The sequence below is a fragment of the Hypanus sabinus genome, chromosome 15 (assembly GCF_030144855.1).
Source record: "Hypanus sabinus isolate sHypSab1 chromosome 15, sHypSab1.hap1, whole genome shotgun sequence".
NCBI classification, from domain to species: domain Eukaryota; kingdom Metazoa; phylum Chordata; class Chondrichthyes; order Myliobatiformes; family Dasyatidae; genus Hypanus; species Hypanus sabinus.
In genome coordinates this window covers 87263451-87277964 of record NC_082720.1, presented here as the reverse complement: position 1 = coordinate 87277964, position 14514 = coordinate 87263451, and the positions used below count along the sequence as shown (strand labels likewise).

The following is a 14514-nucleotide window of genomic DNA, read 5'->3' as shown; positions in this document are numbered from 1 at the left end:
TGCGCCGGCTTCCTCCCACGTTCCAAAGACACGTGATTGAGGGTTAGTGGGCTGTGCCAGTGCTATGTTGGCACAGGATACAGAGTGACGCTTGCCGGCTGCCCCAGCACATTGTCAGACTGTGTTAGTTGTTGGTGCAAAAAGCACCCATTTCACTGTATGTTTCGACGTAGATGTGACAAATAAAGCTAACCTTTAATACAGGAGTTCCCCCCGCCCTTTACAAAGGTAAAGTGTTACTATGAAACCTTTCTTATGCCGAAATGGCGTAAAGCGAAGAACCATTAACTTATATGGGAACAATTTTCGTAAAAGCGAAAATCCTCTTTGTAATGCTAAAACAGGTTACTAACGTAGGCCTTTCGTAAAAGCGAAGCGGCGTACAGCGAACATCCGTAAAGTGGGGGACACCTGTATCTAGTGTGGACTGGAGGCTGTCCGAGAGGTGAGAGAAAAGGTTTAAAAGGACCTGGAGGCAAACATTTCAAAGTAAAATTTATTATCAGAGTACATGCACGTCACCTCATACGACCCTGAGATTCTTTCTCTGCGTACATAAGAAATTAGTTTTGAACATTTTGTTACAGAGGGTGGTGCTTAACGTGCAATAAGCTGCCAGAGGGATTTGAGGCAGGTTCAATGATAAGATTTAAAAGCTACTTGGAGTGGTGCATGGATAGGCAATGTTAAAAGGGATTTGGAGCAATGGGATAGTATAAGTGGGCATCTTGGTTAGTATGAATATGTTGGGCTGAGCGGCCTGTTTCTGTGTGGCATTCGTCTCTGTGATTATGGGCTCTGATGTGGTTGATACTCTGTTCTCACGTTACTGTTAAATGAGACCTTTCTCCGTACAAATTGCTTGTTGTGTTTTCTCTGTTGTGTTGACCTGATGTTGGGTATTGAATTGTTTGTCTAGTGTTTATGCGCTACACGCGTGCTGTATCGGTGTCCTCTTCCACAACCCCTGTTACATTGCTACTGTGCTACCCTCTTTCAGAATGGCTCCCCGAAAAGGAAAGGAGAAGAATGGAGAGCAGGTGATGACCACAGGTGGCTGAGGGGGAGAATGTATTCGAAGTTTTCAACGACACCTTTGCCCCCGTAACGGACCTGTCTAACAAGTGAGTAACCAATCACACAGGCTCGGCAGCCATAGTGGGGTAAAAGCACCAGGCAGGAACATGGGGTGTCGGCAGCTGGAGGTACACACTGGGCTGGGCATCAAGGGGATAGGAGGGGAATTGGTGAATACTCTGCTGTGCTCAGTTACCCACAACCCAGCACGCAACCAGATTGTGAACCGAGTGTGAGTGTTTAACGTTGCCGGGAGATGTGACGATGGATGCTGGTGAGGATTACGTGGAGTTTTCAGACTGCAGGATCAGCTTTATCCCAGCTGCTCAGTGCTGTGGGTGTCGTTTCCCCCTGCAGAGAGGAACTCGTTTTCTTTCTATCCTTGTCAGTCCAGTAACCCCGGCTGACAGGGACGCTGGATCTCGTACATTCCTTGATAGAAGTTTATAGGGTTGGTAGAGTTGTAGAGTGGACAACCAGCACCTCTTTCCAAGGGGGACAGTGGCCGGCTAATGTATTTGTTGACTGGACATCTTTTGGAGGAAAGTATCAGACCATAAGATGGGAACAAAATTAGGCCATTTGGCTCATTGAGTCGGCTGTACCAATTCATAATGGCTGATCCATTTCCTTCTCAGCCCCAATCTCTTGCCTTCTGCCTGTGTCCCTTCATGTGCTGACTTGCCTGGAATACATCAACCTCTGCCTTATCGCCTCCACTACCACCTGTGGTAATGTGTTCTACAGATTCGCCACTCTGTGGCTAAGAAATTCCTCTTCAGGTCTGTTCAAAATGGAGGTTCGTCTATTCTGAGGCTGTGTCCTCTGGTTTTAGGAATGGAAGCATCCACTGCACATCCTCTCAAAATTCGATAGGTTTCAATGTGGTGTTTCGGTGTCGTAATACAATATTTGTGGTGCTATCACTCGCGTGCTTGATTGAGGTTTATCTAGCTTTTGACGTAAACGGCCCGGTGGCTGCTGAGTTGCAGTCATTAATCTGGAGGGAGAGGGTACATAATTGTCACGAATGTTGCTGGGACTTGAGAGCCTGAGTTATAAGGGAAGGTTGGCCGGGCTGGGACTTGATTCCTTGTAAAAGGTGCAGTTTCCTCCGTCATCCCAGTGGATGTACAGGTTAAGGCTAGTAAGTATGGGCAAGCTGTGTTGGCATCTGAAACACGCTGACAACTCCAGGCTTCTCTCAGTACGTCTTTGGGCTGTCATAGAACATTACAGCATAGGAACAGGCCTTTCAGGCCATCTACTCAACTGAGCAATTAATCTGCATCTATGTCCATATATACTTCTGTCAGATTTCCCCTCGGTCTGGTACACTTCAGGGATTACAGTGCTAATCCATTCAATCTTTTCCTATAACTCAGGTCCTCAAGTACTGGCAACATACTTGTCTGTTTTCTCTGCATTCTTTCAGTCTTATTGATACCTTCCCTGCACCAGGTGACCAGAACTGCACACGATATTCTAAATTCAGCCTCACCGACGTCATGTACTACTTCAACATAAACTGTTGTGCTCGGTTTTAGCATGGGTGTGCATCTTGGTTAGTATGAATGTGTTGGGCTGAATGGCCTGTTTCTGTACAGCATTACTCTCTGTAACTACGAGAAGTATCTGATGATTCTTCTAGTGGTTCTGTACATGCTCTGTTCCCACTTTACTCTCGGTGGGATCTGTGTACAGATTATTTGTTGTGTTTTCTCTTGTGTTGACCTGATCTTAAGTATTGTTTGCGAAGTGCTTATGTGCTATCCTTGGGTGTGAAGAATAAATGTTCTGCGTCGGTGTTCTCTTCCACAGCCTTGTTAACATTGCTACTGTGCTACTCTCTTTCAGAATGGCTCCCCGAAAAGGAAAGGAGAAGGAAGAGCAGGTGATCAGTTTGGGACCACAGGTGGCTGAGGGAGAGGACGTATTCGGAGTTTGCCACATCTTTGCGTCCTTCAGTGACACCTCCGTCCACGTAACGGACTTGTCTGGCAAGTGAGTAACCGATGTCACACGCCGTCACAGCAGATGTGGGATAAAAACACCAGACAGATCGATACGGGTGTCGGCAGCTGGAGGTACACACTGGGCTGGGCGTCATGGGGATAGGAGGGGAATTGGTGAGTGCTCTGCTGTGCTCAGTTACCCAGAACCCAGCACACAACCAGAGAGCTGAGTGTGTGTTTAACGTTGCCAGTAGATGTGACGATGGATGCTGGTGAGGATCACGTGGAGTGTTCAGACTGCAGGATCAGCTTTATCCCAGCTGCTCAGTGCTGTGGGTGTCGTTTCCCCCTGCAGAGAGGAATTCGTTTTCTCGTTATCCTTGTCAGTCCAGTAACCCCGGCTGACGGGGACGCTGGATCTCGTACATTCATTCCTTGATGGAAGTGTGTAGGGTTGTAAGAGGCATAGAGTGGACAGACAGCATCTCTTTCCTGGAGTGACAGTGGCCAATACCAGAGGGCATCTGATTAAGCTGATTGGAGGAAAGTATAGGTGGGATGTTGGGTTTTCACACAGAGTGGTGGGTGAGTGGACCACTGTGCCTGGGGTGGTGATGGAGACAGATACATTAGGGACATTTAAGAGACTCTCAGATAGACACGTGGATGATAGAAAATTGGAGGTTATGTGGGAGGAAACGGTTGGATTGACCTGGAGTAGGCAGGATATCATGGGCCGAAGGGTCTGTAGTGTTCTGTGTTCTAGCTTCATGACCTGACTGGGGGCCGGTGCACTGACTTCAGACAGTCAGCCGCAGAGCGAGCTGCCCCTTCACCTACTTCAGGGTTTTGAATTAATCTGTCTCTGAGACAAAGTTTGCAATCCGTAGACTGTCAAGACAGCAGGCTGGATACAGAGAGAAGTTTTCCCTTAGCAAAGGGTTGTCTACAGCCAGAATTCAATTCTTGAGATGCAAGAAAGGCTTTTTAGGGATGAGCTGTGGATTCTGTTCATTCAGAGGTGGGGTTCTCTGTCTGTAATCTGACAGCCATGTTGCTGAATATAGTGAAGGAAAAAAGGTTGCAGGAATGTCGGGGGGAGAACACAGAAATGATGTGTGTTGCAGACCAGCCAGGTTTGTATTGAGATGAGTCTTGACATGCTGCATATCCCGTTACTCATTTAATTCCCTCTGGTATCAGTTACAGAATATCTGGGGGAGGTGGCGGGGTTTATCACTCGGTGCCGTTTATGTCTCCCTTTGGATGTCAACTGCCCAGTGGTGGCAGACTTGCAGTCATTAAGCTGGAAAGGGAGCAAAGAAGATCTGTGTTGATGCTGTCAGAAGTTGAGGGTCTGAGTTCTGAGGGGAGGGTTGAGCAGGCCGGAACTGATTCCATGTAAAGTGCGCCGGCTTCCTCCCACGTTCCAAAGACACGTGATTGAGGGTTAGTGGGCTGTGCCAGTGCTATGTTGGCACAGGATACAGAGTGACGCTTGCCGGCTGCCCCAGCACATTGTCAGACTGTGTTAGTTGTTGGTGCAAAAAGCACCCATTTCACTGTATGTTTCGACGTAGATGTGACAAATAAAGCTAACCTTTAATACAGGAGTTCCCCCCGCCCTTTACAAAGGTAAAGTGTTACTATGAAACCTTTCTTATGCCGAAATGGCGTAAAGCGAAGAACCATTAACTTATATGGGAACAATTTTCGTAAAAGCGAAAATCCTCTTTGTAATGCTAAAACAGGTTACTAACGTAGGCCTTTCGTAAAAGCGAAGCGGCGTACAGCGAACATCCGTAAAGTGGGGGACACCTGTATCTAGTGTGGACTGGAGGCTGTCCGAGAGGTGAGAGAAAAGGTTTAAAAGGACCTGGAGGCAAACATTTCAAAGTAAAATTTATTATCAGAGTACATGCACGTCACCTCATACGACCCTGAGATTCTTTCTCTGCGTACATAAGAAATTAGTTTTGAACATTTTGTTACAGAGGGTGGTGCTTAACGTGCAATAAGCTGCCAGAGGGATTTGAGGCAGGTTCAATGATAAGATTTAAAAGCTACTTGGAGTGGTGCATGGATAGGCAATGTTAAAAGGGATTTGGAGCAATGGGATAGTATAAGTGGGCATCTTGGTTAGTATGAATATGTTGGGCTGAGCGGCCTGTTTCTGTGTGGCATTCGTCTCTGTGATTATGGGCTCTGATGTGGTTGATACTCTGTTCTCACGTTACTGTTAAATGAGACCTTTCTCCGTACAAATTGCTTGTTGTGTTTTCTCTGTTGTGTTGACCTGATGTTGGGTATTGAATTGTTTGTCTAGTGTTTATGCGCTACACGCGTGCTGTATCGGTGTCCTCTTCCACAACCCCTGTTACATTGCTACTGTGCTACCCTCTTTCAGAATGGCTCCCCGAAAAGGAAAGGAGAAGAATGGAGAGCAGGTGATGACCACAGGTGGCTGAGGGGGAGAATGTATTCGAAGTTTTCAACGACACCTTTGCCCCCGTAACGGACCTGTCTAACAAGTGAGTAACCAATCACACAGGCTCGGCAGCCATAGTGGGGTAAAAGCACCAGGCAGGAACATGGGGTGTCGGCAGCTGGAGGTACACACTGGGCTGGGCATCAAGGGGATAGGAGGGGAATTGGTGAATACTCTGCTGTGCTCAGTTACCCACAACCCAGCACGCAACCAGATTGTGAACCGAGTGTGAGTGTTTAACGTTGCCGGGAGATGTGACGATGGATGCTGGTGAGGATTACGTGGAGTTTTCAGACTGCAGGATCAGCTTTATCCCAGCTGCTCAGTGCTGTGGGTGTCGTTTCCCCCTGCAGAGAGGAACTCGTTTTCTTTCTATCCTTGTCAGTCCAGTAACCCCGGCTGACAGGGACGCTGGATCTCGTACATTCCTTGATAGAAGTTTATAGGGTTGGTAGAGTTGTAGAGTGGACAACCAGCACCTCTTTCCAAGGGGGACAGTGGCCGGCTAATGTATTTGTTGACTGGACATCTTTTGGAGGAAAGTATCAGACCATAAGATGGGAACAAAATTAGGCCATTTGGCTCATTGAGTCGGCTGTACCAATTCATAATGGCTGATCCATTTCCTTCTCAGCCCCAATCTCTTGCCTTCTGCCTGTGTCCCTTCATGTGCTGACTTGCCTGGAATACATCAACCTCTGCCTTATCGCCTCCACTACCACCTGTGGTAATGTGTTCTACAGATTCGCCACTCTGTGGCTAAGAAATTCCTCTTCAGGTCTGTTCAAAATGGAGGTTCGTCTATTCTGAGGCTGTGTCCTCTGGTTTTAGGAATGGAAGCATCCACTGCACATCCTCTCAAAATTCGATAGGTTTCAATGTGGTGTTTCGGTGTCGTAATACAATATTTGTGGTGCTATCACTCGCGTGCTTGATTGAGGTTTATCTAGCTTTTGACGTAAACGGCCCGGTGGCTGCTGAGTTGCAGTCATTAATCTGGAGGGAGAGGGTACATAATTGTCACGAATGTTGCTGGGACTTGAGAGCCTGAGTTATAAGGGAAGGTTGGCCGGGCTGGGACTTGATTCCTTGTAAAAGGTGCAGTTTCCTCCGTCATCCCAGTGGATGTACAGGTTAAGGCTAGTAAGTATGGGCAAGCTGTGTTGGCATCTGAAACACGCTGACAACTCCAGGCTTCTCTCAGTACGTCTTTGGGCTGTCATAGAACATTACAGCATAGGAACAGGCCTTTCAGGCCATCTACTCAACTGAGCAATTAATCTGCATCTATGTCCATATATACTTCTGTCAGATTTCCCCTCGGTCTGGTACACTTCAGGGATTACAGTGCTAATCCATTCAATCTTTTCCTATAACTCAGGTCCTCAAGTACTGGCAACATACTTGTCTGTTTTCTCTGCATTCTTTCAGTCTTATTGATACCTTCCCTGCACCAGGTGACCAGAACTGCACACGATATTCTAAATTCAGCCTCACCGACGTCATGTACTACTTCAACATAAACTGTTGTGCTCGGTTTTAGCATGGGTGTGCATCTTGGTTAGTATGAATGTGTTGGGCTGAATGGCCTGTTTCTGTACAGCATTACTCTCTGTAACTACGAGAAGTATCTGATGATTCTTCTAGTGGTTCTGTACATGCTCTGTTCCCACTTTACTCTCGGTGGGATCTGTGTACAGATTATTTGTTGTGTTTTCTCTTGTGTTGACCTGATCTTAAGTATTGTTTGCGAAGTGCTTATGTGCTATCCTTGGGTGTGAAGAATAAATGTTCTGCGTCGGTGTTCTCTTCCACAGCCTTGTTAACATTGCTACTGTGCTACTCTCTTTCAGAATGGCTCCCCGAAAAGGAAAGGAGAAGGAAGAGCAGGTGATCAGTTTGGGACCACAGGTGGCTGAGGGAGAGGACGTATTCGGAGTTTGCCACATCTTTGCGTCCTTCAGTGACACCTCCGTCCACGTAACGGACTTGTCTGGCAAGTGAGTAACCGATGTCACACGCCGTCACAGCAGATGTGGGATAAAAACACCAGACAGATCGATACGGGTGTCGGCAGCTGGAGGTACACACTGGGCTGGGCGTCATGGGGATAGGAGGGGAATTGGTGAGTGCTCTGCTGTGCTCAGTTACCCAGAACCCAGCACACAACCAGAGAGCTGAGTGTGTGTTTAACGTTGCCAGTAGATGTGACGATGGATGCTGGTGAGGATCACGTGGAGTGTTCAGACTGCAGGATCAGCTTTATCCCAGCTGCTCAGTGCTGTGGGTGTCGTTTCCCCCTGCAGAGAGGAATTCGTTTTCTCGTTATCCTTGTCAGTCCAGTAACCCCGGCTGACGGGGACGCTGGATCTCGTACATTCATTCCTTGATGGAAGTGTGTAGGGTTGTAAGAGGCATAGAGTGGACAGACAGCATCTCTTTCCTGGAGTGACAGTGGCCAATACCAGAGGGCATCTGATTAAGCTGATTGGAGGAAAGTATAGGTGGGATGTTGGGTTTTCACACAGAGTGGTGGGTGAGTGGACCACTGTGCCTGGGGTGGTGATGGAGACAGATACATTAGGGACATTTAAGAGACTCTCAGATAGACACGTGGATGATAGAAAATTGGAGGTTATGTGGGAGGAAACGGTTGGATTGACCTGGAGTAGGCAGGATATCATGGGCCGAAGGGTCTGTAGTGTTCTGTGTTCTAGCTTCATGACCTGACTGGGGGCCGGTGCACTGACTTCAGACAGTCAGCCGCAGAGCGAGCTGCCCCTTCACCTACTTCAGGGTTTTGAATTAATCTGTCTCTGAGACAAAGTTTGCAATCCGTAGACTGTCAAGACAGCAGGCTGGATACAGAGAGAAGTTTTCCCTTAGCAAAGGGTTGTCTACAGCCAGAATTCAATTCTTGAGATGCAAGAAAGGCTTTTTAGGGATGAGCTGTGGATTCTGTTCATTCAGAGGTGGGGTTCTCTGTCTGTAATCTGACAGCCATGTTGCTGAATATAGTGAAGGAAAAAAGGTTGCAGGAATGTCGGGGGGAGAACACAGAAATGATGTGTGTTGCAGACCAGCCAGGTTTGTATTGAGATGAGTCTTGACATGCTGCATATCCCGTTACTCATTTAATTCCCTCTGGTATCAGTTACAGAATATCTGGGGGAGGTGGCGGGGTTTATCACTCGGTGCCGTTTATGTCTCCCTTTGGATGTCAACTGCCCAGTGGTGGCAGACTTGCAGTCATTAAGCTGGAAAGGGAGCAAAGAAGATCTGTGTTGATGCTGTCAGAAGTTGAGGGTCTGAGTTCTGAGGGGAGGGTTGAGCAGGCCGGAACTGATTCCATGTAAAGTGCGCCGGCTTCCTCCCACGTTCCAAAGACACGTGATTGAGGGTTAGTGGGCTGTGCCAGTGCTATGTTGGCACAGGATACAGAGTGACGCTTGCCGGCTGCCCCAGCACATTGTCAGACTGTGTTAGTTGTTGGTGCAAAAAGCACCCATTTCACTGTATGTTTCGACGTAGATGTGACAAATAAAGCTAACCTTTAATACAGGAGTTCCCCCCGCCCTTTACAAAGGTAAAGTGTTACTATGAAACCTTTCTTATGCCGAAATGGCGTAAAGCGAAGAACCATTAACTTATATGGGAACAATTTTCGTAAAAGCGAAAATCCTCTTTGTAATGCTAAAACAGGTTACTAACGTAGGCCTTTCGTAAAAGCGAAGCGGCGTACAGCGAACATCCGTAAAGTGGGGGACACCTGTATCTAGTGTGGACTGGAGGCTGTCCGAGAGGTGAGAGAAAAGGTTTAAAAGGACCTGGAGGCAAACATTTCAAAGTAAAATTTATTATCAGAGTACATGCACGTCACCTCATACGACCCTGAGATTCTTTCTCTGCGTACATAAGAAATTAGTTTTGAACATTTTGTTACAGAGGGTGGTGCTTAACGTGCAATAAGCTGCCAGAGGGATTTGAGGCAGGTTCAATGATAAGATTTAAAAGCTACTTGGAGTGGTGCATGGATAGGCAATGTTAAAAGGGATTTGGAGCAATGGGATAGTATAAGTGGGCATCTTGGTTAGTATGAATATGTTGGGCTGAGCGGCCTGTTTCTGTGTGGCATTCGTCTCTGTGATTATGGGCTCTGATGTGGTTGATACTCTGTTCTCACGTTACTGTTAAATGAGACCTTTCTCCGTACAAATTGCTTGTTGTGTTTTCTCTGTTGTGTTGACCTGATGTTGGGTATTGAATTGTTTGTCTAGTGTTTATGCGCTACACGCGTGCTGTATCGGTGTCCTCTTCCACAACCCCTGTTACATTGCTACTGTGCTACCCTCTTTCAGAATGGCTCCCCGAAAAGGAAAGGAGAAGAATGGAGAGCAGGTGATGACCACAGGTGGCTGAGGGGGAGAATGTATTCGAAGTTTTCAACGACACCTTTGCCCCCGTAACGGACCTGTCTAACAAGTGAGTAACCAATCACACAGGCTCGGCAGCCATAGTGGGGTAAAAGCACCAGGCAGGAACATGGGGTGTCGGCAGCTGGAGGTACACACTGGGCTGGGCATCAAGGGGATAGGAGGGGAATTGGTGAATACTCTGCTGTGCTCAGTTACCCACAACCCAGCACGCAACCAGATTGTGAACCGAGTGTGAGTGTTTAACGTTGCCGGGAGATGTGACGATGGATGCTGGTGAGGATTACGTGGAGTTTTCAGACTGCAGGATCAGCTTTATCCCAGCTGCTCAGTGCTGTGGGTGTCGTTTCCCCCTGCAGAGAGGAACTCGTTTTCTTTCTATCCTTGTCAGTCCAGTAACCCCGGCTGACAGGGACGCTGGATCTCGTACATTCCTTGATAGAAGTTTATAGGGTTGGTAGAGTTGTAGAGTGGACAACCAGCACCTCTTTCCAAGGGGGACAGTGGCCGGCTAATGTATTTGTTGACTGGACATCTTTTGGAGGAAAGTATCAGACCATAAGATGGGAACAAAATTAGGCCATTTGGCTCATTGAGTCGGCTGTACCAATTCATAATGGCTGATCCATTTCCTTCTCAGCCCCAATCTCTTGCCTTCTGCCTGTGTCCCTTCATGTGCTGACTTGCCTGGAATACATCAACCTCTGCCTTATCGCCTCCACTACCACCTGTGGTAATGTGTTCTACAGATTCGCCACTCTGTGGCTAAGAAATTCCTCTTCAGGTCTGTTCAAAATGGAGGTTCGTCTATTCTGAGGCTGTGTCCTCTGGTTTTAGGAATGGAAGCATCCACTGCACATCCTCTCAAAATTCGATAGGTTTCAATGTGGTGTTTCGGTGTCGTAATACAATATTTGTGGTGCTATCACTCGCGTGCTTGATTGAGGTTTATCTAGCTTTTGACGTAAACGGCCCGGTGGCTGCTGAGTTGCAGTCATTAATCTGGAGGGAGAGGGTACATAATTGTCACGAATGTTGCTGGGACTTGAGAGCCTGAGTTATAAGGGAAGGTTGGCCGGGCTGGGACTTGATTCCTTGTAAAAGGTGCAGTTTCCTCCGTCATCCCAGTGGATGTACAGGTTAAGGCTAGTAAGTATGGGCAAGCTGTGTTGGCATCTGAAACACGCTGACAACTCCAGGCTTCTCTCAGTACGTCTTTGGGCTGTCATAGAACATTACAGCATAGGAACAGGCCTTTCAGGCCATCTACTCAACTGAGCAATTAATCTGCATCTATGTCCATATATACTTCTGTCAGATTTCCCCTCGGTCTGGTACACTTCAGGGATTACAGTGCTAATCCATTCAATCTTTTCCTATAACTCAGGTCCTCAAGTACTGGCAACATACTTGTCTGTTTTCTCTGCATTCTTTCAGTCTTATTGATACCTTCCCTGCACCAGGTGACCAGAACTGCACACGATATTCTAAATTCAGCCTCACCGACGTCATGTACTACTTCAACATAAACTGTTGTGCTCGGTTTTAGCATGGGTGTGCATCTTGGTTAGTATGAATGTGTTGGGCTGAATGGCCTGTTTCTGTACAGCATTACTCTCTGTAACTACGAGAAGTATCTGATGATTCTTCTAGTGGTTCTGTACATGCTCTGTTCCCACTTTACTCTCGGTGGGATCTGTGTACAGATTATTTGTTGTGTTTTCTCTTGTGTTGACCTGATCTTAAGTATTGTTTGCGAAGTGCTTATGTGCTATCCTTGGGTGTGAAGAATAAATGTTCTGCGTCGGTGTTCTCTTCCACAGCCTTGTTAACATTGCTACTGTGCTACTCTCTTTCAGAATGGCTCCCCGAAAAGGAAAGGAGAAGGAAGAGCAGGTGATCAGTTTGGGACCACAGGTGGCTGAGGGAGAGGACGTATTCGGAGTTTGCCACATCTTTGCGTCCTTCAGTGACACCTCCGTCCACGTAACGGACTTGTCTGGCAAGTGAGTAACCGATGTCACACGCCGTCACAGCAGATGTGGGATAAAAACACCAGACAGATCGATACGGGTGTCGGCAGCTGGAGGTACACACTGGGCTGGGCGTCATGGGGATAGGAGGGGAATTGGTGAGTGCTCTGCTGTGCTCAGTTACCCAGAACCCAGCACACAACCAGAGAGCTGAGTGTGTGTTTAACGTTGCCAGTAGATGTGACGATGGATGCTGGTGAGGATCACGTGGAGTGTTCAGACTGCAGGATCAGCTTTATCCCAGCTGCTCAGTGCTGTGGGTGTCGTTTCCCCCTGCAGAGAGGAATTCGTTTTCTCGTTATCCTTGTCAGTCCAGTAACCCCGGCTGACGGGGACGCTGGATCTCGTACATTCATTCCTTGATGGAAGTGTGTAGGGTTGTAAGAGGCATAGAGTGGACAGACAGCATCTCTTTCCTGGAGTGACAGTGGCCAATACCAGAGGGCATCTGATTAAGCTGATTGGAGGAAAGTATAGGTGGGATGTTGGGTTTTCACACAGAGTGGTGGGTGAGTGGACCACTGTGCCTGGGGTGGTGATGGAGACAGATACATTAGGGACATTTAAGAGACTCTCAGATAGACACGTGGATGATAGAAAATTGGAGGTTATGTGGGAGGAAACGGTTGGATTGACCTGGAGTAGGCAGGATATCATGGGCCGAAGGGTCTGTAGTGTTCTGTGTTCTAGCTTCATGACCTGACTGGGGGCCGGTGCACTGACTTCAGACAGTCAGCCGCAGAGCGAGCTGCCCCTTCACCTACTTCAGGGTTTTGAATTAATCTGTCTCTGAGACAAAGTTTGCAATCCGTAGACTGTCAAGACAGCAGGCTGGATACAGAGAGAAGTTTTCCCTTAGCAAAGGGTTGTCTACAGCCAGAATTCAATTCTTGAGATGCAAGAAAGGCTTTTTAGGGATGAGCTGTGGATTCTGTTCATTCAGAGGTGGGGTTCTCTGTCTGTAATCTGACAGCCATGTTGCTGAATATAGTGAAGGAAAAAAGGTTGCAGGAATGTCGGGGGGAGAACACAGAAATGATGTGTGTTGCAGACCAGCCAGGTTTGTATTGAGATGAGTCTTGACATGCTGCATATCCCGTTACTCATTTAATTCCCTCTGGTATCAGTTACAGAATATCTGGGGGAGGTGGCGGGGTTTATCACTCGGTGCCGTTTATGTCTCCCTTTGGATGTCAACTGCCCAGTGGTGGCAGACTTGCAGTCATTAAGCTGGAAAGGGAGCAAAGAAGATCTGTGTTGATGCTGTCAGAAGTTGAGGGTCTGAGTTCTGAGGGGAGGGTTGAGCAGGCCGGAACTGATTCCATGTAAAGTGCGCCGGCTTCCTCCCACGTTCCAAAGACACGTGATTGAGGGTTAGTGGGCTGTGCCAGTGCTATGTTGGCACAGGATACAGAGTGACGCTTGCCGGCTGCCCCAGCACATTGTCAGACTGTGTTAGTTGTTGGTGCAAAAAGCACCCATTTCACTGTATGTTTCGACGTAGATGTGACAAATAAAGCTAACCTTTAATACAGGAGTTCCCCCCGCCCTTTACAAAGGTAAAGTGTTACTATGAAACCTTTCTTATGCCGAAATGGCGTAAAGCGAAGAACCATTAACTTATATGGGAACAATTTTCGTAAAAGCGAAAATCCTCTTTGTAATGCTAAAACAGGTTACTAACGTAGGCCTTTCGTAAAAGCGAAGCGGCGTACAGCGAACATCCGTAAAGTGGGGGACACCTGTATCTAGTGTGGACTGGAGGCTGTCCGAGAGGTGAGAGAAAAGGTTTAAAAGGACCTGGAGGCAAACATTTCAAAGTAAAATTTATTATCAGAGTACATGCACGTCACCTCATACGACCCTGAGATTCTTTCTCTGCGTACATAAGAAATTAGTTTTGAACATTTTGTTACAGAGGGTGGTGCTTAACGTGCAATAAGCTGCCAGAGGGATTTGAGGCAGGTTCAATGATAAGATTTAAAAGCTACTTGGAGTGGTGCATGGATAGGCAATGTTAAAAGGGATTTGGAGCAATGGGATAGTATAAGTGGGCATCTTGGTTAGTATGAATATGTTGGGCTGAGCGGCCTGTTTCTGTGTGGCATTCGTCTCTGTGATTATGGGCTCTGATGTGGTTGATACTCTGTTCTCACGTTACTGTTAAATGAGACCTTTCTCCGTACAAATTGCTTGTTGTGTTTTCTCTGTTGTGTTGACCTGATGTTGGGTATTGAATTGTTTGTCTAGTGTTTATGCGCTACACGCGTGCTGTATCGGTGTCCTCTTCCACAACCCCTGTTACATTGCTACTGTGCTACCCTCTTTCAGAATGGCTCCCCGAAAAGGAAAGGAGAAGAATGGAGAGCAGGTGATGACCACAGGTGGCTGAGGGGGAGAATGTATTCGAAGTTTTCAACGACACCTTTGCCCCCGTAACGGACCTGTCTAACAAGTGAGTAACCAATCACACAGGCTCGGCAGCCATAGTGGGGTAAAAGCACCAGGCAGGAACATGGGGTGTCGGC

General features: G+C 47.4%; 1 long non-coding RNA gene across 4 annotated transcripts in view; it reads left to right on the top strand.

Moving 5' to 3' along the window:
- The window catches only part of LOC132405673 (uncharacterized), a 50484-nt gene that overhangs the window by 17114 nt on the left and 18856 nt on the right, over window positions 1–14514 (top strand). For all 4 annotated transcript variants that reach the window (XR_009515941.1, XR_009515942.1, XR_009515943.1 and 1 more), the window contains 4 exons: window positions 1001–1124; window positions 2935–5563; window positions 7374–10002; window positions 11813–14441. This is a non-coding gene — a long non-coding RNA (uncharacterized LOC132405673). The remainder of the gene's footprint in view (window positions 1–1000; window positions 1125–2934; window positions 5564–7373; window positions 10003–11812; window positions 14442–14514) is intronic.